The 26,297-nt window shown below is 32.6% G+C and overlaps 2 protein-coding genes across 2 annotated transcripts in view; one reads left to right on the top strand and one right to left on the bottom strand.

Moving 5' to 3' along the window:
* The window catches only part of LOC135849094 (serine/arginine repetitive matrix protein 1-like), a 36,207-nt gene extending 22,413 nt beyond the window's left edge, over positions 1 to 13,794 (bottom strand). The window contains exon 1 of the mRNA XM_065369287.1: positions 13,506 to 13,794. The gene's annotated coding sequence lies outside the window, so the exon portion shown is untranslated. The remainder of the gene's footprint in view (positions 1 to 13,505) is intronic.
* LOC135848746 (myogenesis-regulating glycosidase) overlaps positions 1 to 26,297 on the top strand; it is a 70,568-nt gene that overhangs the window by 27,510 nt on the left and 16,761 nt on the right. The gene's annotated exons all lie outside the window — the stretch shown is intronic.

Genomic DNA, 26,297 nt, shown 5'->3' with positions numbered 1-26,297 from the left:
GCATTGTAAGAAATCCGTTGTTGGAGGAGTGGGAGGTTTGTATGCGCGCGCATGTCGCGTGATCCTGTCTGGAATAACAACGACATGGCATCGCGTTGTACGTTGGTGGTATGGTGGTTGTGTGTATGCTTGTGTGAATGTATAAGTACACGCATCATCTTAACGGTTTTTTGTTTCAAGATTCCATAAAAAACGATCAAAATCGCACGATCTGAGCAACTTTTTTCTAATCTGTTTTCACCATTTTACAGAGCATGAAATTTCGAACATTTCCCTCGTTGACAGTACCCATCTAGCGTTTTTAGTTTTCGAGATAATTTAATTCAAATTAATTCAAATTTGGATTCAAAATAGCTCAAAAACTAAAAACCCTAGAGTGGTAATGTAATCGAGGGAAATGTTCAGTATTTAATCCTCTTCAAAATGAGATATTGACCGCCTTTCTAGCTTTTTTCGTTCTTGATAAATTTGAGAATAATCGAAAAAACGGCAAAAACAGCCCATTTAAACTCAAAATTTGGGCCCTTTAATTCCAAAAATTTTGCCCTCGCGTATTTTTCCTATATTCTGGAGAAGTTAAGCTGTCGATTAAAAAAAAAATTAGCTTTCTAGGTGCCATAGATCAGGCTGGGAATTTTTCGGGTATTTTTTGGGTATTTATTTTTCTTGCAGCTTTATAGTATAGATGGGCCAATAATAATTTTTTGACAGAAATAAAATTCAAAATCTACTGGAAGCTCTGGTACGATTCAAAATAAGTAGGTATCTACTCGTAAGTCCTCAATGGATTCAAATGATTAACACTGATTTTTTACTCTGACCCCCTCCCTTGATGAAACATTAAATGTTTTTTTGGAATTTAAAAAATTTAAAATTAAAAAATGTCAGCTTTCAAAATTTTAGAAAATCAAGAGAGTTTTCATGGCTCTGTCATTCCATTTTTACTTCGTTAACTCTATAAAAAAAAAAAGTGTTTGAAAATTTATTTCATTGGCTATTCTTTTTTGTATTTTTAAAAACCACAAAACTAGTAAGACCGTAAGAGAACCTCTCGTTCGGTTACTCAGCCATTGATTTTTCAATTTTTTTTTTTACTGGAGCAATGGAAATTCATAAGGTTGCATCAAAAAAGTCTAGTTGGGTGTCTAATTCGAGTAATTGAGGATCCTATCGAGGTTTAAAATTTTTAGAATAGCCCAAAAATTGCCTAAATAAATAGTTAACTAGTTATACAAGTAGGTATGAAACAAGCAGAGGACCAATTACGTATCCATTACTAAAAAAAAAAAGACATTTCGAAACTTTTCGAGATCCAATTTGTATGCCATCTACAGAAAGAGAAAAAAATTGTTGGGCCCAAATTGAAAAAAAATTGTGTAAAATGCAAACGAATCTAATTGGGCATCTGCAGCTTCGAGAATTTTCTGTTTTGATCCACTATCATCATGTTATGGAGTCCATTTTCAAACTGAGTGGTTAAAAAAATGCATTTTGATGCCTCGAATCAGATGCATTTTTGAGAATACACTGAAAAAAAAAAAACAATAAAAATTACTATTTCAGTATAGTAACCGGATCCAATCCAAAAATAATAGTGATTTTTACTCAGCCAAAAAATACATTTTACCTATAGAATTAGGTAAAATTTATTACTCTCATAGTAAAATTTACTAATCTCATAGTAAAATTTACTAATCTCATAGTAAAAATCGCAATATTTTTGAATGGGATCCGGTTACTGTGTGAAATAGTAAAAATTATCCATAATTTTTTTTTCCGTGTAGTATTTTTTAGTCATATTTCAACTACCACCATGTTTTGAGGCCCACTTTCTATTGTGACATAAGTTGGAAAGAAGTAGAACTTTTTTTGAACCAAATTTTTCAATAAAATTGTTTTTTTTTCACGAATTTGAACACTGTGATGGAGGGGACCTTGAAACGTCTTGGAAAATTTGGTCTTGAAGTTCGATTGGAGCTAAAATCTGATCAATAACGACATTTTGCAGAGTAAATAATTTTAGCATTTCGAGTTTTATATCAGCTAGGTACTTTTGTAATTTTGATCAATTTTTAAAAATTCAAATCCTTTGTGAGATACCTACTACTGATTTATTCAATTGAATGGCGAAAATTTTTTTTGTGAGTCAGTTAATTTCCATGCTCCGATAACAAAAATAAACTAAGAAATAGGTAGGTGAATTTATAACAGCGAAATCCTCTCACTTACTTCATTGATTTTTGGAAAAACTTTGTAATAATCATCCTATTTCAAAATACGCCCATCAAGTCATATTTAGATTCTAATACGTTCATCGGACTCTCAATGGATCCCTTCATTTTATGTCTCGTCGTTAAAAGTCAACCTGACACCTGACATTTCTCAAGGTTTCATTAAATCAAAAATAATATTAACAAATTCCAAATAAATATCTCAAACTTGCTCGTATATCGCAGCGAATGAATTCCTATCATGTCATTAATTTGCCAGCTTAATTGGCAGATTAGTCTTGTCTCATCGTTGAGTACGTAATGTACATACAAGAAACATAACCCACTTTTTCAGCCAATTTATTAAATTTCTAAAATTGATTTCTTCCTTCATCGTCGCGCATACAATGTATTCAATTATGTGCCTGCGTAGTGCGTACACAATAAAATGTAGAACTAACAACGTAACTTGTCATTTACGATGATGTTAAGATAAGAAATTCGCCATATTTTTGACGTGTAAACTATTACATCTGAATTTTATCTCGGTACGTAGATTATAAATATAGCGAATATAGCATTTAAGAAAAAACTACATCATCAACACAATTACAACCACACGATCAGAGTGAGGAAACGAAGGGAGGGGATTTTATTTTCTAGATGCAGCATTCTAGAGCGCTGCAATCTCGGGCTATAAAATTCGTATAGTAAAAAAAATAAATAAATGTCGAAAGAAGCGCCATTTTCAATGCTAAAAATATAATTTAAAGACAGACATGCACGATGAAGTCGAATATATAGCAAAGACGAGCTAGTACAATGTATAAGTACGAGGTATTTATCGAACATCTGAACGATGCATGGAACTCCTATAGGGTTCATAAAGCGCAAACATTTGCTCATATGGAGACGATAGATTTTTAAGATGGCAATTAATACTTCATTATTTGAAACGATTACATCACGCTTTTGTTATCATAGCACCAGCTGAATGCAAGTTGTGTATTTGTAAAGATGGACTAGGTGTAGGTACACAAATAATGCTATCTAATTACGCCTATTACGAGTAATTAGAGACAAAAGGCAAAAAAAAGACAGCGTACAACGACCTATATCCACTCCAAGACTTGCCATTAACTCACTCTTGAGAGTATTTGCTGCTATGATGGTGACGTTTCATCGAACATAGAGTAATAGTACGAAAACGTTGGTATATTACGAGTATGTTCAAGCTGATCCTACCAGAATCATAGATCTATGCCCATATATAGAAGATGTACCTCGTTGACCGTGCCTTTCGACAAGGTTGTTCGAGGTACACATAGCGGCACCACATCAACTTACCTTCGCGTTTGGTCTCTAGATTAATGGATAAAAAGTGAGAAACGATTTGTGCACCGTACCTACTACCTATCGTCTTGTACACTTACTTAGGCTATTTTATTCCCTGCTTCTCGGACGAGTTATTTTTCCAAGTAGATTTGAGGGTGTTTTCGCATACTTATAATGACGTCATTTCATTACCTACCTACAAATACGAGTATGTGGGATTTAATGCCTATTCGGCGATTCTCGTACGAAATTACTGCTGGATTGTGTAAATAGCGATATGGTGTGCTGGGTATAAATATCTACTCGAACGACGTACGAGTATAGATTTTCGAACTGTCGTCTTGCGAGGTTTTACGAATACGAGTACTTTTATATTGGCGTCGTAAAGATTTCATTAACCAACTTGGCTGCATCATTGTCTAACTAAAATTAGCTCCGAATGCTCGAAAAAAATAAATAAAATAGTAAACAAGCATTTTTACTCGTAGCAATGGGACACGTGCAAATGAATGCATTCGTCTTAAGAGCTCTGCACTCTGCAGTATACGAATAATTTGCCAACGAGTCATTCTTCTGTTATCTCGTGAAAATAGATGAATAACGAATACCTTACTTACAAGAAACTGTTATCACGATTTTAACCATAATCGTCAGCGATTACTCAACGCGAGGAGAGGTTTTAACCCTTTATAAGGCGATTGACTGATATTTGCGACCAAGTGTTACGATTTTTCTCTCGAGAAATTGATATTTTTGTGTTGTTTCTATGTACTCGTATTATTTGCGTATCATATGGTGTAGCTATTGTTTCATGTTGAATGAGTTTTCAGTGGTTATCTTCTTGAAATGGAAGGAAATTACGACGAATTAAAATATTTGACGAATAATGCACTATTCGGTACAGTCAATGAAATGAAGGCAAGAAAAAGAAAAATCAAACACCAAAAAAAATTAAATAGCCATTTATGAGGTATTTTCTTTTAATTAAAAAAATTTAACGTAAAAATTGAAATGAAGAAATGAAAAAAAATTATGCCATGAACATGAAATTTCATTTTTATGCAACTGCTATGGAATGATTTTTCTTAAGTGTTGGCCTCGGGTGATTATTGGTTGAATGGGGGGGGGGGGGTGAAAGGGTCTCAAGGGATCCAGACGAAAAATTGAGGTCAAATTTATGTCCTAGGGTCCAACAATTTTAACCATTGAGAGATGGAGGGAGGGTGGGAGGGAGGGAGGGGGTGCTAAAACCAATGTTATATTAGTGTTCAACAGTTCCATAAAAGTGTCCATGGTTTTTTGGGGAAATTTGAACTCTAGGAGGGATCTTCTTCTTCCTTCTTGAAATTCTTCATTTCATACCCAATTTTGATATAATTTTTAAATTATATCTTAAATTTCAGGGATATTTTGAAGCTTGAAATTTTTGAAAATTTCAATAGTTTCTGAATCGTTAAACGCACTTTCGAATGGCGAAGTACAACACATAAGTTTAAAGCTACCGAGAGAGAAATCCTAGCCAGCAGGAAACGTTTTGATTTAAACCAGATTGAGGAAAATCGAAAAAACATCCAAAAATCAGTACTTACATTACCAGGTTAAATTTCAGAAAAATAGTTTCATTTTTCGATTTTTTTCAAACCATGTTTTATTGAAAAAAAAAAAAATTTGAAAAAATTAGGATAGAAAGCTAGAATTTGTTTTATACTCCATTTTTGACGTCCTGAATCCAACGAATTTTCGGATTTCCCAGTTCTGGAAAAATTGCCTTGGAAAAGGGCCAAAATAACTATAATAATGACACTAGGCGAAATTTCAGGTTGTGGATTTCATTTTGCAATTTTTGGCAAATTTTTGAACAGTCAGGTTTGCCCATTTTTAATTTTAAAAAAACTAAAATTTGGTCAAATTGAGATGGAAAGCTGAAATTTGGTCCAACTATGGCTCATTTTTGGCCTCTCAAATAGATTAGTGGTATTGCAGAACAGTTCGAGAGTCTCTAAGCGAATTTTTGGAGTACCCAGTTCTGGAAAAAAAAATTGCTTTGAAAATGGCCAAATACCTTTTTTGTGATCTTCATCAGTCATTTATCAATTCAAGTTCTAATTTTCAAAATCTCTTTCGGTTGTTTAAAAAGCAAAATTTTTTTCAGCAACTCTTGAATTTTACGCCCTATTTTGAACATGCTCAATCGATTAGTAGTAGTTTGGTTTTGGATTTGAAATCGTGCTGAGGTCGTTTATAAAGGGGTCAAAATGAAATTCAGCAGAATGCAATTTTTAAATTCCAAAAGAGCGTATAAAAATACGAAGCTAGACAACATTTTAAGTGCTGAATTTCCTTTTTGAATGTTTGACAATTTTTTTAAACATTCAGATTTTTAATTTTTAATTTAAAAAAAAAACAAAATGTGATCGAATTGAGGTAGTTTAGAAACCTGAAATTTGGTCTAATTCGAATAAAGGTGATTAAAACCCATTCGGGAGTCGACAGAGAATTTCTGAATTTTTCAGTTATGGAAAAATTTCTATAAAAAGAGAACAAATTGAAATTCGGCGCTTAATGAACCCAAATTACCGTCTTTGGGACCTTGACAATCTATTTCGGTACCTACCTAGGTTAAAATTTTCGACATTTATTTTTATAAATGTCCAAAAATTTAAAAATTTTTCCAGCAACTTTTTTGTTTTTTTGAAAAAAAATGAATAATTGTTTTTCACGAATGCAGGGCTACAAAAAGCCGAAATTTGTTTCGTTATCTTCATATTTTTGATCTCCATATCGATTGATGGTGATTTCGAGGCATTTTGAAGCATTCAGTGGATTTTTGGATTCTCTAGTTTTAGAAAAATTCGTCATAAAAGAGGTTACCTAATAAAGTTTCCAGAACATTTTGAAGAAGGCTGATACACTAATTTTAGAAAAATGTATACTTATCAGATATCTACATATTTTTTTAAAAGAAGATTTAGAGACAAATTTTTGATGAAAATTTGAAAAAAAAATGCCATGAAAATTTTTTAGTCTTTCTCACATTTTAAACACGATATACCTAACCTACTACCTACCTATTGAAAGATCTTCTAAGAGCCGGCCAATAACCAATGCGCTATTTCTGACCCTGATCGAGTATCACTTACCGCAATATCAACAAGTGCCAAATATCAGCACAAACGATACGAATATTAATGATTTGTTAAACCACTCTTGCTCATCACCACTCATCTCATAAAATTTTTTGCATATATTCGATAAAAATTTCCGAACGTTAAAAGGTTAAATCAATTAGCTCATGTGCCAGAAAGTCATTTAAACTCAAACAAAAACTACATCCCAACAACAACCATAAATTCGCACGAATTTTTCGCCCACTTCCACAGCCTTGGCGTATACTCGTATAGAAGGGATACTTATGCAGCGATGCTTCAATATAAATTATGAAGCAAAATTCAATAACCATTTTAAATCTATAGATAGCATTGTGTTAATTTGAAATGGAATGAATATAGAAAATATATAATAATAATTTATGTAATTCGGCATACGATATACGTGACGAAGCTGAAGCCTCTGAACGATCCAAATAAAGGTGTGTGGTCTTTAGTCTCAATATTAGAGATGCCCAGGTACCTACCTATTCGAGTATTTGCATTAATTTGGCGATCGATGAAAAAAAGATTCCGTTCGTTCATTAGTAAATACTGTACATCGATATAATACCTGTACCCAAATAACGAATAAAAAACTATATTTATTTGCGCGTAAATTGAACGGTAATAAATTAACACCGATAAACCGGATAAAATTCAATAATTCCCGAGGATAAAATTATTTCCGTACGAGTACATTAAAAATTATTCACGTGGTTGGACGTGTCGTCAGTGCTTCTTCGTTGATATGCTCATTGCTTTTTTAATAGAAGACGATTTTTATATAGATACGTAGCCTAAAACCACGACAAATTTGAGTCAGGTACATCATTCTTTTACGCCGTATTTAGTCCTTGATCGAATTATATCGTCGAATTTATTTAGTACATTTAAAATACTCGAGTATCAACAAGCACCGCCTTATACAACAAGATCGTAAATTAAAACTTATCACTTCAGATTAGGAACCAATGTTGCGAAGATTAATAGATTTAAATTAATTCATAGGTCAATACACATTGTCCCTCCACCACGATACAGGTAATCTTATAGGCGCATTCTACAAGCTACCGAGAGTAATAAACTGCAGCCTTCTAGTGAAAGTAAATCTTGTGGAATTCCTTTACACATTTTTCTCCCTTATTCCTGATACTCTTGCTTCCACAGGTACCTCATTGTTAGAACACAGCTATTTAAACGTTTGTAAAAATAAGTTACAAAGGAGAGGTATCCATGTTTATACGCTTCGTGACTTCATTGATACATATCTGGTGACCTTGAACAATCAGAAATGATCTTTTTATGTACCTAGTCTTGGGAGCACTTTTTTTTGCTCGTAATTTGGATCAATTCCAGTTTATTAATTTTTCTCGTTTAAAATTTTCGAGATCTTTTTGAAAGATATAAGTACGTGAATCTAGTATTAATTATGATTTTTTAAAAATCATTTGCTCGCCCCTATCGAATTTGGGACAAGGGGTTGTCCTTGAAAAGATTGCAGTAATGATGCTCTAATTTAATCCATTTTCTCATACCCAATTTTTTTCAGAGATTTTGATACAGATTATTAGAAAAAAAATTCCCCAATCAACTGAGTAGGTCGATTATAATTTTTTATCACCAGAAAATCCAAAATGCATTGCATGAGATGACGTTAAAATTACAATGTTGTACCTGTACCTATATAAGGTGTTCACCTTCGATTCGAAAATTACGATGACAGAAGATATTCGTTGAAAAATTTGTACCCCATCAGCTCTCCCTATACCTATAGTCGACATTAAAACATGTAATATTTTACGACCGCGAATTGATGCTGGCGCATTTAACGAGCGGTTTTATTCGTTTATGGAAACGGAAAGTGAGAGGTGAGGTCATTTTCTAAATGCAGCGCAGCGCACGTTTTTATTTTTTTGTTTTTTGTAGGTTATTGTATTATTTCAAGGAAGCCAATATTGTGTTAAAATGCGCTTATTATGATCCAGATATCAAATTTAATTGCACAAAAGCCAGTACAGCTATACGTATCGCTATTTCATCGAAATAAGAAAACTACACTTCTGTTTGTATTGTTGTTGGAGTTTTGAACTAGTTACTGGTATTTTTAGATTTACGACATTATTTAACATTTTGCATACCTTGACGAATTATACCTACCTATTACGAAATGTTTACGTTTTGTGGAAAAAACAAAATAAGGATCAAGTGGGATGCCATGGCCATGAACGAGTATAGTAGGTAATCATCTCGATGCGTAAATGTTTTGGAAAAATTTTTACCTCTTTGCGCTGCTCCTCATCGTTCAATAAGCGCAACCGGTCGTAAAAATTAATTTTCAAGCATCGTTTATTACTGTACATATTATAACTAAATAGCAAAAGTGTACAGTGTACAGTGTGCGGCCCCGTTTCATGTTCATATATTAAAAATAATTGGAAACTCTTATCGATTTATCGTCATGTACAGTAAAAAGGCGTTCCTTTGGAAATTGCCCCTAATGAGTTTAATTAAACGACTTGTGTATTTTCAACAGTGCTAATGCCTGCTGTGTTTGATGGAGGTTTTTTGGAGTGGATGTAATGTAACGAAATACTATGACCGTCTCGTCGTCGCAACTGTGTGGGAGTTGTCAAAGATGTATATTTTCTAAAAACAAATTTATCTCGAACAAAATATACCTACTGGTTATTTTTTTACTCGCTTCTTTTCAAAGTTTTCACTACAATAAACTCGAAGTGACATGTTCAGCCGAAGTAGCGTTTTTATGCGTAAAAATTATATGCGAAAAATTACGTAGGAGGTAAATCCACTGGATTGAAAAGAATAGAAGAAAACAGAGATAGAGAGAAGGAGATGAAGAGAGCTGATGTATTCCAATTCAAAGAAAAATAATAATGCGTGAAATTGAAAAAAATGAGAGTTAAATTGGTCTCGATGGATGGTAAAAATGTGAATAAAATGTTCTGTTGAAAATTTCATCTTTAAATGACTGTTTTAGATTCCCCCCCTTCATCTTTGTAGGTATAGAAATCTTGGAGCTTTGAAGAAATGTAAGTAGGTAGTTTAGTAAGCTGAAGATTTTATGGCGGGAGGGGGGAGAGGGAGCTGGAAAATTTGTTCCCGAAGGAAAATTCGATAAACGAACTCAAAAAATGATATCTCGACTAATAATTGTAAATTCATAAATCCAACTTGAATAAAATTTCAAAAAATAAATAAATTTTCTTTTTTGTTTTTAAGAGCATCAATACATGAAAATCACTCTTTGGTCTGACGAAAAATTATAAAGAATCTTCTTTCATCCAAAATATGCTGTATTGGAGTGAATCATAGGCACGTGTATTTTTTGAACCTCTGCATGAATGAAGATTGTTTTTTTTTTTTTGAGGCCATGAATGCTCGAGGCTATGCAGTTCTCATTTAGGTAGGTACCTATGTACTTTAGAACCAAAAATGATTATTAAAAATTAGAAAAGAAATTTTGAAAGCATAAAAATGGGATTTTTTTAAAATTTTGAAGCTGGATTTTAGCTTTTATGAAAATTAACAGTCTGAAATATTCGACATTTTAATTTGGGTCCATTTTTATCATCACTAATATACCCCTACTTTTTCAAAATTCAAAAAAAATGCGAAAATGATTCACCTTAATATTGCATAAAAATATTTTTCATAATTCTGGAGAGGAGAAGGGGTGTGATATAAAAAACAGAATTATGACTTCTTGGCTGTATGTGCAATTGTGCACCCCCCTCCCCTCCAAAAATACAATAAAAAGCACTACCTAAACATCGAGCTAGGGAACTCATTGGTTTGCAGTTTTGATATCAACGAAATCTAAGTAGGTAAGTACCTACATATATTTTTTTGGAAAATACACATTCCAAAACTCCTGTAACCAATTTAATCTTCTAAAGTTGGTTTTTCTATTTTTGAAATTTTTTTGAAAATTACAAATCGCAATTTTTTATGAAAAGTGGCTCAACATTTCTCAAACTTGATAAGTATTTTCTGAAACAGAATATAGAGACTTCTCACATTCACTTCTGTGGTAAAAATTGATTAAAATGTGCTTCCCAACTGAACTAACAACTTTAAAAAAATTAAATGTCACGATGTTTTCAACATCTGAATTCTTTAGAGGGATCTCAAATCTTAATTTTAATCTCGAATTTTCACTATCTTACCAATGAAGAGGAGATTTTGTAAAAACAATTGAAAATTTGATTTTGATGCACTTTGAAGTGCTCAAATAGAAAATCCAATGGTATAATGATTTCTGCGAGTTCCTGCCAGGTACCTCAGGAGTGCTTTCTCAAGCGAAGTTGAAGTTAATAGAATTAAGAAAAAAATCAAAATATTAATAGATGCCAAGTCTAACTTATCTGCCCAGTCGATGAAAAAATTGTGTTTTTTTTTTACTCAATGTTGATTCGTAAAAATAAAACCTTTCTCCTGTCACAAAATATCAATTTTGGTTTAAAAAAATCTCTGTTAAAATGTCTTAGAATGAGCTGGAACGGCGATTATTTCAGGTTTGGAACCTCAAAGGCAGTTATAGACATTTAATTTTGAATTTTTTAAAATCAATTTTTGCTTCTATAAGGTTTCTAGAATGTTTGTAAAAAATTGTATCTTACTTAAGGCTACGGATGAGCTGAAAATTATGTAGTAAATTTCGTATTATTTAAATAGAGAAAGACATCTCAGAATCTCCTATGCCATGTCAGATACAGTAATGAGTTTTCGTGTTTCTCATCAGCTCAAATTTTATTCGAAACCGGGAGGAGGACCAATGATTATTATTTTTTAATCCATACTTGTTTTTTTTCTTAAATTAAAATAATTTTTTCATCAAAATAAGAATTTTTCAAAAAAAAATATATATCCAATTTGCGAATTTATTTGAGATTTTAATTTTTAAATAAGGTACTCATTATGAAAAGAAAAAATTTGAACGTTTTATGGAGATTTAATAAAGTTGAACCCTTCCCCATACCTTCTTTCCTTTTCTCGTTGTTCATCTTGTGTTCGTTTTTGCTGCCTGAGATGCCTAAATGAGAGAAAGGTGAGAATACGAAATCAATTCTCCTCCTTCTATTTCCCTCCCTTCTATATTTGGCATATTTAAAACCTATTCAATTTGAAATTTGATATCTTAACAGTCAATTGAAAGAACATTTCCTTTCTAATTTTGAGCACTCTTCTAATGAATTTTTATCCTTACCTCATTGATTGGGAATCACTGATGGTAAATAAATCTCTCAGACTTGTGTTCTACCTATTTCGAACATTCCAGCTGTGCAGCTGCTAACAAAATTTTGAGATGGTCTGGACTCTGGAGAACATTTTGATCCATCTTGGATGTTTTTTTCGAGTCGTTGAGCTCGTTAGTTCACTTCGACTCGCGATTTGTAACGAGAAATCGTCAAAAGGTCAAACTGTGGCGACGCATAACAAATCGCAGAGCTAGTCTCAGGTCTCATAATTGTCTACCGTATACAAGAATACCTTGGTTGTTTAGCATGAATTGAATGGTGAAGTAATTAAATCTAATTCACCGTTTATATACTCTCGTCAGGTACATTACATACGAATGTGATGTCGCACTATGGGCCAGGAGACCCCCAAAAACGGGCGTAATTCAAAACTGAACTGATATATTCGGGCAATATTGTGAGTTCTCTTCTGCATAGGAATGTGTATTTTGAAGTGGTGTATACTATGCTTTAGCGATTTTTTGCTAAAAAGTGCCATTGTGCTGTGTAGGCTCATTTTTCTATTGAAAATATAGCATTTTTTAATAGAAAAATGAGCCTACAAAGCACAATGGCACTTTTTGGCAAAAAATCACTAAAGCATAGTATACACCACTTCAAAATACACATTCCTGTGCAGAAGAGAACACACAATATTGCTCGATTATATCAGTTTTGAATTACGCCCGTTTTTGGGGGTCTCCTGGCCCATAGTGTGTCGTAGCCTATGTGTGTGTAGACTTGGGTGTAAAAATATCACCGTCTTGACAGCGAACAGTAGACGACAGACACGTGGTCGGCCTCTTTACACAGATTTGATCTGATAAAAAACACTAGGTAGGTAAAAGTCTATTTTTAAAGTTTTTGAAAATTATGTTTAGTATTTTAGGGTTTTAAATGAAGTACAGATGAATTAAATAATTTTCGTGCACTGTTTTGAGGCTCATAAGAGGCTCTGAATTGAACCATCATGAAAATTTCATACCAGAGAATAATTTTATTGCTTTTTTTGGGTGGTCAAAGGGTCTCGAAATTTCGAAAATTATACTAATATGATTCACTAGAGTCTGAGAAATAATTTTGGTTTCCTGTCTAGACGCACAAGGGAAGTCAATATTCTGAAAATTACACTGAAAAATCCGAGTTGAAAAAAAAACATTTTAGTACCCTTTTCTGGGCAGACAAAAATGTTGAAAAATGCTTATCATCGAATTACAGCCGGATAAATTTAATTTTTGTCTCTTTATCTAGCTGAGCAGTCATGACTCACGAGCTGCCAAAAATTGAACAAGAATGATAAGAAAGTTCAACTTACGTTCACGTAGTAAAATTCTCATAAAAATCAAACGAGGTCGAAAAAAAATCACTCTCTATAACAAATTGAGTACACTAGCATTACGTACTATCTTCACAGGTCAACATATGGTGCCATACACACAAGCGGTAGACGTAAAATTTTCGCATAGTTTCGCGACCAAACCCGCAAATCTGCGTTGAATTAGGCGGTTTTTCGAACGAAAGGGGGGCTTTTTAAGAATGAAATTCACACTTACCGATAATTTGCTGAAAACTTGTCACTTTGAATCGGTTATCGAACTCGACCCTCGCCAGCGAATGGTGAAATTTCGAATTTAGCGCGCATACGGTACCGCGTAGCAGCGCAATAGGTTAACAGGACGAACGTGTACGCGCACTCGTCACAGCGTGCAATTTAATAAACTCGACACTGACAGCTCAACTTGGCGGCGGCGACGTTCTCTCTACTCTATAAGATTTAATTCGTATTCGTAACATTAAGGATTCCGACTCGGACTTGGAAGTTGGAGTGAGACGAGAGCGAAGTCGAACTCGAAGAAACCGAGGAAACTATCTCCCCGCTTCCGAGTTGGTAAAGACGCCCAACATCCGCCAACATTAACTCTCTCGCCTCTCCGCGTCCTTTCGTTAGCCAAACTTGGTCGCTAAATTAAGAGCGTGCGTGGGTGAGGCCTCACAATCCGCGTACAGTCTACTACAGCATCGTCATCAAGCTGACGGGTTCGGTTCGGGTTTTTAAGGTCTTGTTTACACCGTTCATCTACATACTCCCAGTCCCAGAGAGGCAGAGATCGAGAGAAGAATCGTTTTCGTTCCATTTGAAATGCGGCCTGTGTCGCCGAAATTTTTCAGAGCTTTCAAGGGTACCATAGCCCATAGCTGTAGGACTAACCGATATTGTCAATGAAACGCCTGCTCTCCTCACTGTCTTCGACCAGCGTCTTTGCGTACGTTTAGATGAGCGGTTTTTCTCCTATCATTCATAAATACTCGTAATATTGGCCGCAGAGTGTATACTGCGATATTTTGGTAGCAGTCTGAGTCACAGCCCGGAGAGATGGCGCTTAAAATGTACCCGGTGTATGAGGAAGTCGCCTCGTATCGATGTCGAACCCGAAGCCGGTTTAGTATGCGTGCTATGTGGCGGAATTTTGCGTCCATTGAGCGATAATGATCAATGGATCAAGGTCTGCGTGAGTAATCAACGACCGGCAGTAGTTTCTATAAATTTTATCGATTAAGAATTTGAGCCTTGAGGTAGTCCGTGGTTTTTCGATTTTTCAGTCCAATATTTCTCGCTGCTTGCAAACGCTGTCAACGATATGATCAAATGAGCATGCAAAAATATACCAGCAGTTAACATTTCAGATCTTAAAGTGCATTTTACCAATTTTGGCGAATTTTTAAAAATCAAATTCGGAAATTAGGGTCAAAAAAAAATAAGGAAAAATCAAAATCTCATCAAATTCTCCTAGAAAGCTGAAATTTTGTATAGCCTTTGTTCTAAACCCCCCTTCCCTTCCCAATCGATTGGAAACGGTTTCGAACAGTTTTGAGCTGTTCTGGTGCCTCCAGCATATTTTTGAACTAGTTGAAATTTTCACTAAATTTTACCCAAGTTAGGAAGCAGAAATTCACTGTATAGCATAATTTAAACATTCTGATTGTGAGTCGACTAGGGGTAGTTTCAAGCTATTCTGGAGCCGTCAGCGACGTTTTGTGAATTTCATTTCTCCAAAAAAGTCATAAACTATCTGTCCAATTCAACTTAAGCACAAATACGCTCACGATTGGTGCTGATTAGTGACTCACTTGACCGATTAACAGTAGCCCTATTTTGACAAATTCACTGTTCCCCTATCATTTGACAAAACAACATTGAAATTCAAATTTAAACTTAATTTTTTACATTTTGAGTCCATGGTCAGATTTTATGGCATTTTTTGGAAAACTGGAATTTTTAAAATGTCGCTGGAGACTGCAGAACGGCTTGAAAGCACCATCAGTCAACTCATCATGTTGAAATTAGGGTTTAGAATGAATTTGAGCTTTCCTATTTTATTTAGTGAAATTTTGTGCAAATTTCAATTTTCAAAAACCTGCTTGAGGCTCTAGAGAACATGCACAAAATGGTTTGAAATCGTTTTAAATTGATTCAATTCAAAAGATCGAAAATACAATATCGTCCAAATTTTTGTTTCCTATGCCAAATTGATGAAATTTTGATTTTTTCCTTCACTATTTTTGGCTCAAATTTCATTTTTAAAAATTCACCAAAAATCGAAAAATGCATTTTGGTTCTTGATAGTTAGGCTGATTATGTAATCTTGCTCTTTTAATTAAGTTTTGGTTTGATTAGAAAAAATTTCAGCCAGTCCCCTATCGCTCTTGTTAGGAAACAAAATTTTCATCAATCGTACTAAAAAAAATTCTCTCACAAGAAAATATTGAAACCAGCACAAAAATTTCGGGTCCATAAATAAAGCTAAATTGAAAAAAACACTCACGCAATAAAGCGTGAGATAACCGGCTTTTCAGAATTAAAAAATGTATTAAAAACATATTAATTATATTTATATCAGTATAACAGTTTTATAAAATATAAAAAAAAAAAAAAAACCGGTAATATCTACATCGTAATCAACTTCGGGTCAGTTATTTATTCACTAGTTTCTCAAGCATTACAATAGCGTAATTAATTTTAAATTTGCATAATATTTCAATTCGTTGAAATAAATTTAAAAAACAAATAAAATCTCAATAAAGCAAATTTGGAGATTTCATATTGTTCTTTTTTTCGAGGGTGTTCATAATTCAATTATGACTGGAAAATTTTAAAATTTCTTGGGTTAATTTTTGATTGTGATTTTAAACATTACCACGTCGCAATCAACTTCGGGTCAGTTATTTATTCACTAGTTTCTCAAGTATTACAATAGCGTAATTAATTTTAAATTTGCATAATATTTCAATTCATTGAAATAAATTTAAAAAACAAATAAAATTTCAATAAAGCAAATTTGGAGATTTCATATTGTTCTTTTCAAATAGAATTCATAACAATGTCTTTCAATATGCAAATTTTAGTATTAAATTGCTTTTAGAATTTAATAGATAGAAAATCTGACGTCATATTCGTATTCAGCGTTACAAGAAACGTACTATTTCATGTGTCGCACGAACAAAACACTTTTTTTAATTTTTACCCCCTTTGGGGAGGTGCCGGGGGCCATGGATGGGGTCCAATCAAAAATCTGACGTCATATTCGTGTTCAGCGTCACCGAAAACATACAATTCGATATATCACATGCCCCAGATTTTCTTTTGAAAGTTTCACCCAAAATTGGGGGTGGGGGTGCTCCCCCTTCGTCAAAGAGTCCCATCTCGAAACCTAAATATTTCGAAACAAGAAATAAACTGAGAAATCGTTTGGGTATTAAGACAGACATCGGTGATTGCTAAGCAAAACATTTATGCTTTAAAAAAAATAGTTGTACCAAAAACAAAACTGATGAGGAAGTCTGCAAAAGTCTGCAAAAATGCCACCAAAAATAAATTAGGCCTACCTAAGCTGAACTGTCAGAGGAACACGTAAACCGACTTTCCATCGAGTTCCTAACAAGAAATAAACTGAGAAATCGTTTTGGGTATATTAAGACAGACGTTACTAATTATTGCTAAGCAAAATATTTATTCTTAGAAAAAAATAGGTATACCAAAAACAAAACTGATGAGGAAGTCTGCAAAAGGACGCAAAAATGACAAAAAATATCACTTTATCTGAAATATCGAGGGAACGCCTGAACCGATTTTAATAAAACTCGAAATCTCAAAATTTCGGCAATACACCAGTCGGGAGGGATAAAGCACTTTGTTAAAAATTTCATAGGTTTCGAGTTTACTCTGCCACAAAATTGGTGCATAAACACATATATATATATACATGTAAAAACCATACATTACGAGATCCGTTTTATATAAAATCGGGCATTGCGAGATCCTGAGATCCTTTTGCCGGATCTCGCAAGTTCTCTCATATGCCATGGTACTCGTGAGATCCGGGGGACCCTGTACACACATTTTCAGCCGGATCTCGTTTTGCCTACTATTCATATACTTATATATAATTTTTGAAAATAGATAAACGACGCATCTTGCGAGATCCACCCCCAAATCAGGTTTAGGCCGTTGGTGGATCTCGGTTTATGCGGATCGCGAAATTGATGGCGGCAATGCATAGAAAGGCACTGTTTACACACTGGAACATGCGTTCGAACGAAGTTGTAGGGTTATTATTTGAGTTTTTAGCATTTTTCGAAATTTTTTGGGTCGGATCTCGCAATGCCTGTGTATATGTCGGATCTCGCAATGTACTCTAAGACAGTATATATATGAATACACGTACCTAGTACCTTGTGGTGCCCGGGTCTTTTATAGTAATTGTGGTGCCCGCGTACGTAGAGGATCACATATATATGTATGATAAAGGTGTTTTGGTGCAGTTTGGATTTTTCATCATAGTTAGTCATAGAGGTGCCCGATACATAAACTTGGTACTTGTGGTGCCTGCCTCAAAAATTTTTTTTTTCACCTTGTAGTGCATTTCACTCGATTCTGCATCGTTTTATATAAAAAAACCTTGTGGTGCCCGATTTGGGCGCCACAAGCCCAAAACCGGGCACCACAATGACTATGTATACTTAAAACGGGCACCACAATGACTAAGTTTAAATCTATATATATATATATATATACAATATATATAAACTTTAAGGAAACCTGAAAAAAAACTAATGGTCCCACAATGATCCCGACACCCCAAAACGCAAAGAAAATTTACTCCGGACCGAAACTGTCACAGTTGAGACAAATACAGTACCTGACTTTTCTTCGAAAAGCCGGTAAAAGCATGCGAAAATACCTCTCGAGACTATTTCAGGTGTCGAAGGCCACTTTTCGAGTGAACTGAAACGCTCAAATTTGGTTTATACATATTTTACCTACCCTGTTTATTGATTGAAAATACGATTTTCACGAAATTTGAGCTTTCCATCTTAATTGGGTGCAATTTTGTAAAAATTGTAATTTTCAAAAATTTGCTCGGGGCTTCGGAACTTTTCAAAATGGTTCAAAAACGCTTCTAGTCGATTTAAAACGTTCAAAATAGGGAACATGTCAAATTTCAGCTTTGTAGCTCAATTAGGTACAATTTCAATTTTTTTTCACCTTCGATTTTCAAAATAACAACTTCCAAAAATTCGCTCAAGGCTCCAATAACTGCTTAAAATGGTTCGAAAACGTTTACAAAAGATTTTAGAGGTTCAGAATATGGAAAGTACCAAATTTCAGCTTTCTAGCTAATTTGAGTGAAATTTTAATTTTTTTACTTTTTTGTACAAATTATAAATATCTACTTATTAGGTAATTCTCAAAAATTGTGATTTTGAAAATGATCCTCAATTTTTAAGACTTTTTGAATAATTGATTGATCTACAAATTTTGACAGCATTCTGTTCTCTAAAAATGGCCCTTGTTGGTCGAAATTTTTTTCCATCTCCAATTCTCCATACTTGGATTCAGCGAGTCAAATTGCCCAAATTTGTTCAATTCGTTGAATACGAATCCAGGATTTGCTTATAAGCTGATTTTTATGGGTAGAAAAATGATTGTTTCAATTTTTCTTAATCATGGGTATATTTAAGTAACTACGTATAAATTACTCCAAAATCAGACACCTGTGTTTTCTATTTTCTGCATTCCAAAACAAAAATTGGGAAAGTCTTCACTTGAACGCTAGATTTTGTTATACGAATATTTGACTTAAAAATAGGTAGGTACCTACGTATACAATCGTCGAGCTTTGCAAGAGAGTGAAGATCCCATAAATTGACTTCACCCCCTCCCATCCCCTCCCCTTCCCTTCCCTTCCCTTCCCTTCCCTTCCCTTCCCTTCAAGAAGATGAGGAGGTACATAAAATCAATTTTTATCACTGTATTTTGAACTGAAGAAGAAATTTGAAAAAATAAACTCGTACTTATTCGCCCATCTTACCGTCCAAAAACCTTTCCAAATCTCTCCAGCACTTTTTTTGTAGAAGTAATGCTGTGAGTAGTGGGTATTTGGGTAGTGGATATACTACGTAATACTTGAATGCATATCTGGTTACCTGTTCAATTTTAATGGTTCTTCAGCCTTGAAGAACTGATAAATAACAATAACCGATAGATGTACAAAAAACGAATTTTATTATTTTTTAACTCAGGAAAAATGGTTATTTGGTAGGCACGAGTTTTTAAAAGTTATCATGAGAGCAATAAAACTCCGGAAGTGATAAATCTAGATTAACGTAACTGTATACCTAACTAGAAAAAAATTCAGAAGCAAAAAAGGTACTTCAGTATGTAGTTAGTTATGTACTTGTATTTATTATTTTTTTTTCAATTTTCTAGCAAAAAAAAAGGAACATTTAGTGATGTTAGACCACCACGTCACCTTCCTAATAAATCTCTCATCTTCTCATACAGAGATAAATTTATTTTGCCTAAATTGTAAGTTTTCAATTCAGTGCTTCTTCTAAATTTCCGTCAAATAATTACCTACCCATGTAACTTTTTACACCCTCCAATTTGAAATGAAAAATAAGAATGCGTTCGAAACGATTTGAGTTTCATTTTGTTTCGAAAAATGGGGACATATTTTTAAAGAAAACAGAGAACCCAAATTGTGAAAAATCAAAGTTTTTAATTCGACACAATAAAAATATTTTTAAACAAAACAATTGCGACGATTTAATCGAAACCAGGAAATTTTTATAAAAAGGTAAACTTTGAATGACATAATTATTACTATTCAGGATCAATAATTCAAAGTTTTTCTTGGTTGAATTTAAAACGAGTAGGTATTCTCTATAGACGCAATGTTTTGTAAACTTTTCTTTTGGAATGCCAAACTGCATCCAAAATTTTTATAAGAGGATGACGACGAAACTGGGGAAGTAGGGAAGTACAAATAGGCAGACATTTTCGATATAAATTACTCGAGTTGTTTTTTCCTTCAAAAGCACGAGCATGGGATGTGGCAAACAGGAATAAATAGTAATAACACATAAATATAAACCGAAATTTTACACATACCGGACTAATTACCATTCAAAAAAGGTACCTTGACGATGAAAAAAAAAATGAAAACACGAAAATGCATATTTACACTTCGTCATAAAACTTTCAAACGAGCTCGTTAATAACAAAAACCCATATTATTTCTTTCTAGATGACAAAAATTTTCAAAATTTCCCATACGCGTTTAACAAACAGGCGTCTATTAATTAGCGAGCATTACATAATTTTTCACACGAAGGAGGTATAGCACAGAGTGGGAAGAGGAAGAAGGAGGTAAAAACGAAAACGAATTTAAAGCATTATTTATGCACAGTCGTCATGTTTACATCTTGTGATTTGTCCTATTTGCATTGGGCGTATTATAAACAGCCATTATACATATCGCATATGTACAAACTACAGAATACGTAGACGCTCGTAACACATTTCGGGGGCTTTTTAAACGTTCCGGTGCATACAGCACTCTGTGGTTATGTAATTGTGGCAAAAAGCGGGCCAGAAAAACGTACCTTATAGGTACCTTACCTTACGTACCAAGTATAATTTTATTGCAAAAATGTTCGGTGAACATGAAGCTATGTGATTATAAGAAACCAACTTTCTTATACCAATAAATAAAGAAAGTTTTAATGAACTTTTCTTAATAATCGATTTCAAGTTTAGCGAATGGTAAATTTTAAGTATTAAAGTTGCGGTAATGTCTTTGAAATTGTTTTATGTTTTTACTACTGTTGGAATACTTTTTTCTACGTTATCAACAATACTGTGAGGTTTAATTTAGTCATTTGTAAATTGTTATGTTCGATGTGTAATATGTTCGAAAAACTTTACTGAGTTATTTCACCCAAGTTGCGGATAAAAGATTTAAAAGCTTGGTAATGTCTTTCAAAACTTAGACGATATGTTAAATAATTCACCGTGCAAGCATAAAGAGATAGATTTCGACGTATGGTTTTGCTAATACGAGTTATCTACTTGGTAGGAAATTTGAGGTTTTGAAGCAGTTAGTATTTTTTTTAATACAGATTCATTGCCTGCATTATATTCCAGTTGACGATTGAAATTGAGTCTTTTAAGGATAAGGTGAGTTACCTATTTTGAAAAAAGTGACAAAAAAGTGGAATTTTTTAATTTTTAGAAAAAAATGAAAACTTTTCTAAAATATTGACAAAAGTTGAGATTAAGAAAAAATTGACAAAAAATCAGAACGGTTGGAAGATTAAGATATGTTGGCTAAGAAATCGTGACCTTTTTCAAATTTCTGATAAGAATTGTGATTTATTCATTAAGATTCTGAAAAAAATCCAAAGTTTTTGAATTTCTCGCTTAAAAATCAAAATTTTTTCAAACTAGCAAACATTGGAACTTTTTTGAATTTTTGGGAAAAAATCAGGATTTTTTTTCAAGCGTTGATAAATTTTAACCTAGATTAGCCTATTTTTTTCAATTTCTGAAAAAAATCAGGTCGATTTCAGAATTGAGAATTTTTGGAATTTCTGTAAAAGGAATGAGGACTTTTCTCCATATTGATTAATTATAATTAACTCATCATCACACGAAGTAACAGATGTAGGTAACAGATGTAAGGTTTCCCTGCTGAAATTAAGTTTAACGCAAAAAGTCCCTTTTTTTACGCGAAGGCACTTTTTAAACCTATAAAAATAGATTATGTATACCTAGTTATTAGTTATTGCTTCATTTTTAGGCCGTATTAAGGAGGAACTGGAAGAGAGGAGGGTCAATAAGATTATCTCTTACGACTGATCTCCACCATTTTTACCAAATAAAATATAATTTTTTAAAAGCAAATAAATAGGTCTCGTCATCGCCAAAAAGGATTTATTTTGAATTTTCAAAAATTCTTCGTAAATCAGAAAATCAATGTGTAGTTCCAGACTACGCTCTTTCCAGGGCCATCCAAACGAAGCAAGGGTGAAAGTTTTTGAAAATTTAATTTTGAGGGGCCTAAAAAAGATGTTTTTTTTTAGGAAGTTGATTTTGAAAAAAAATAGAACTTTTGAAAATTTGTATTTTTGAAAAAACTAAAAACGGTGCTTTTTTATGCAAAGAGTTTATTTTTTTGGCTTTTAAAACTTTAGAATTTAAAAGATTTTTTTAAGATATTAATTTTGAAAAAGAAAAGAAAACAGGCCCAAGTGAAGGCGAAAGCTCTTGAAAATTTGTGCATATTTGTATCTCGAAATGCATAAAAACGATAAATTTTATGCGAGAAGTTTAGTTTTTTGCTATAAAACTTTAAAAGTTGATGATATTTTGTTTAGAAATTTCAATTTTGAAAAACATCTTGCGCAGTTCGCAAGATCAACCGACTTTGCTCTAAATATACACCAGTAATTTACCAACATTTATCTCAGTAATTTACCAGACATTACTTAAAAATTTACCAATTTTTCAAAATGCGCGGAAGTACCCAAATTTACCGATTTAATGAATACGAAAAGTCGAAAACATCGACAAAATAAAATAGTCAATCATAAGTAGCCATCATATTACACTTTTATGAAATTGATTTTCAAATAAAAATTAGCGTACTCATGAAGACGTAACCGTCATATTACAAGTGGAATAATATATCAGGAAAATTGTTGACAAAAAACAAAATTATTACCAAAATTTACCAATTTACCGAAATTTAGCTATTTACCAAAATTTACCAATTTACCAAAATTTACCAATTTACCAAAATTTACCAATTTACCTATTTACCAAAATTTACCTATTTACTGAAATTTACCTATTTACCAAAATTTACCTATTTACCAAAATTTACCAATTTACCAAAATTTACCGATTTACCAAAATTTACTGATTTACCAAAATTTACTAATTTACCAAAATTTACCTATTTACCAAAATTTACCTATTTACCGAAATTTACCAATTTACCAAAATTTACCAATTTACCAAAATTTACCGATTTACCAAAATTTACTGATTTACCAAAATTTACTAATTTACCAAAATTTACCTATTTACCAAAATTTACCTATTTACCAAAATTTACCTATTTACCAAAATTTATCAATTGAAGACGTAACCGTCATATTACAAGTGGAATAATATATCAGGAAAGGAAAATTGTTGACAAAAAACAAAATTATTACCAAAATTTACCAATTTACCGAAATTTAGCTATTTACCAAAATTTACCAATTTACCTATTTACCGAAATTTACCTATTTACTGAAATTTACCTATTTACCAAAATTTACCTATTTACCGAAATTTACCAATTTACCAAAATTTACCAATTTACCAAAATTTACCGATTTACCAAAATTTACTGATTTACCGAAATTTACCAATTTACCAAAATTTACCTATTTACCAAAATTTACCTATTTACCAAAATTTACCTATTTACCAAAATTTACCTATTTACCAAAATTTACCTATTTACCAAAATTTACCAATTTACCTAAATTTACCGATTTATCAAAATTTAGAGGTTTTTAATGGCTTAATTTTTATCCAGAAATGAAATTTAGCTATTTACTTTAATTTACCAATTTACCAACATTTACTAATTTACCAAAATTCACCAATTTACCAAAATTTACCAATTTACCAAAATTTACCAATTTACCAAAATTTATCAATTTACCAAAATTTATCAATTTACCAAAATTTACCAATTTACCAAAATTTACCGATTTACCAAAATTTACCAATTTACCAAAATTTACCAATTCACTAAAATTTAAGAATTTATCAAAATTTATCAATTTACCAAAATTTACCATTTTACCAAAATTTACCAATTTACCAAAATTTACCAATTTACTAAAATTTACCAATTTACCAAAATTTACCAATTTACTAAAATTTACCAATTTACCAAAATTTACCGATTTACCAAAATTTACGAATTTACCAAAATTTACGAATTTACCCAAATTTATTAATTTACCAAAATTTACGACTTTACCAAAATTTACGAATTTACCAAAAATTACCCCAGCAATTTACTAACATTTACCTCAGTAATTTACCAGACATTACCCACTAATTTACCAATTTTCCATTTTACCAAAAATTACCCCAGCAATTTACCAACATTCACCTCAGTAATTTACGAGACATTTCCTCACTAATTTACCAATTTTTTACCGAATTTTAATCACCCCAGTAATTTACTGTCAAAGGTTTTTACCAATTTACCAAAAATTACCCAAGCAATTTACCAAAATTTTCGACCAACTTTAATTACGAGTAATTCACTAAAAATAACTAATCATTTTATTTACTAAAAATTACTAGATATTAATTAACAAAAAAAAAAAAAATATAACAAAATTTACTGGCTATTTACCAAAAACTTAATGGTTTTTGTTAAAACAAAAATTACACTAGAAATTTTTGAAAAATTTTGATTTTTTGTGGCAAAAAAATTTTGGACGGATAAAATTAACAAAAAAATTAACAAAAAAATCAACAAAAAATTTTCTCCTCTTGACTCGCGCGGGATTCGAACACCCGACCTTCGGCGTACCAATCTGCAACTTACACACCCTAACCACCCCATCTGTTTGTTGGGGGTGAGTCGTTTGCGAGATATAAGGGTTTACACAAATTTCTGCTTATCCATAACGTTGAAACACACTTAAACGTTCATATCTCGTAAACGGCTGAACCGATTTCGACCAAATTAAAAATTTCTCTAGTTCAGTATCAAAGCAATATTTTGCCATCATCAGTTTCGACTTAAAGTTCGGAGCTTTTGAGTTCAGCGTGACACAAATTTATACATAAATTGATATATAAATAAATATATAAATAAATATATATATAAACTTATCTCGTTTTGCGCCATATGTCTTATCGTGATCAGCACACTCCAAAACGTCAAGAAAACCCACCCCCACCCAAATCCTCAACCATCATGACAAATACAATACCTTACTTTTCCGTTTCACGGCAAAGTCGGTAAAAGTAAAGAACAAACAAGTTACGATGCCTTTTTAAAAATTGATTTTTTCTCACTATTATGACACAAAATGTGAGAAAATGATGGGAAAATTCGCGATTTTAAATGAATTGTGCATCTTTTTCGCTATTTTAGCAACCAACTTTTGAAATTCAATTTTTTTTTGCAAGTTCAACAGTTTCTGGTTGCTAAAGCTGTAAAAAAAATGCGCAATTCATCCAAAATTGCAAATTTTCCTCCAGTTTTCTCAATTTATTTGCCATAATGGTTCAAGAAAATACAGAGCAAACGTTTTCAAATCTCAAGTTTTCTTTTATGCCCTCGCTTTACTTCGCCTACTTGGCTTTTTTTTCAAATTTTCTGAAAAATGATTGTCCGAAAACAATGAGACAGTTTTACGAAATCTTGAGTAAGGAAAGAAATGAAAATTTTGCAGGTCATTGCATACAATTTTTTTGAATTCGAAAAAGTTGTTCAAAAATCACAAAAATGTCTTAACTTTGGATTTCAATAAACTGTACGAACCTTGTTAGAAGTTAACTGAAATGTTTTGGCAATTCTCTCGTTCTTTTGAATGAAAATGATGAAAGGGGCGGGGGAGGGGGCGAGGAGAAGAAGGTGAATTTTGAAATTTTACTTCATGAAGAAAAATATTTTTTTTAAAAATCGCCTATTAGAACATTTTAAAAATCTGAGGACTCTTTGAAGACTTGTGTGTTTTGAGAGATTTTTTTTATAGGTATAAGAGGAGCAATTGGCTATTTTTTATGGGTATTTAGAAAATTCAATTTAATTCACGCAGTTACCCAAGTACACAAAATGAGCAATACATATAAGACTTTTTAATGTAAAATACGAATTTCAGCCAATTCTAGGGGACCAACTATGGTTTTCTAGGGAGGGGGATACGGGATAATATCCTCATGAGAGTTCATTTTACTCAAAACGGGGTTTTCAAAG

This window comes from Planococcus citri, chromosome 5, assembly GCF_950023065.1.
Source record: "Planococcus citri chromosome 5, ihPlaCitr1.1, whole genome shotgun sequence".
NCBI lineage: Eukaryota > Metazoa > Arthropoda > Insecta > Hemiptera > Pseudococcidae > Planococcus > Planococcus citri.
This window is presented reverse-complemented; position numbering and strand designations above follow the sequence as displayed.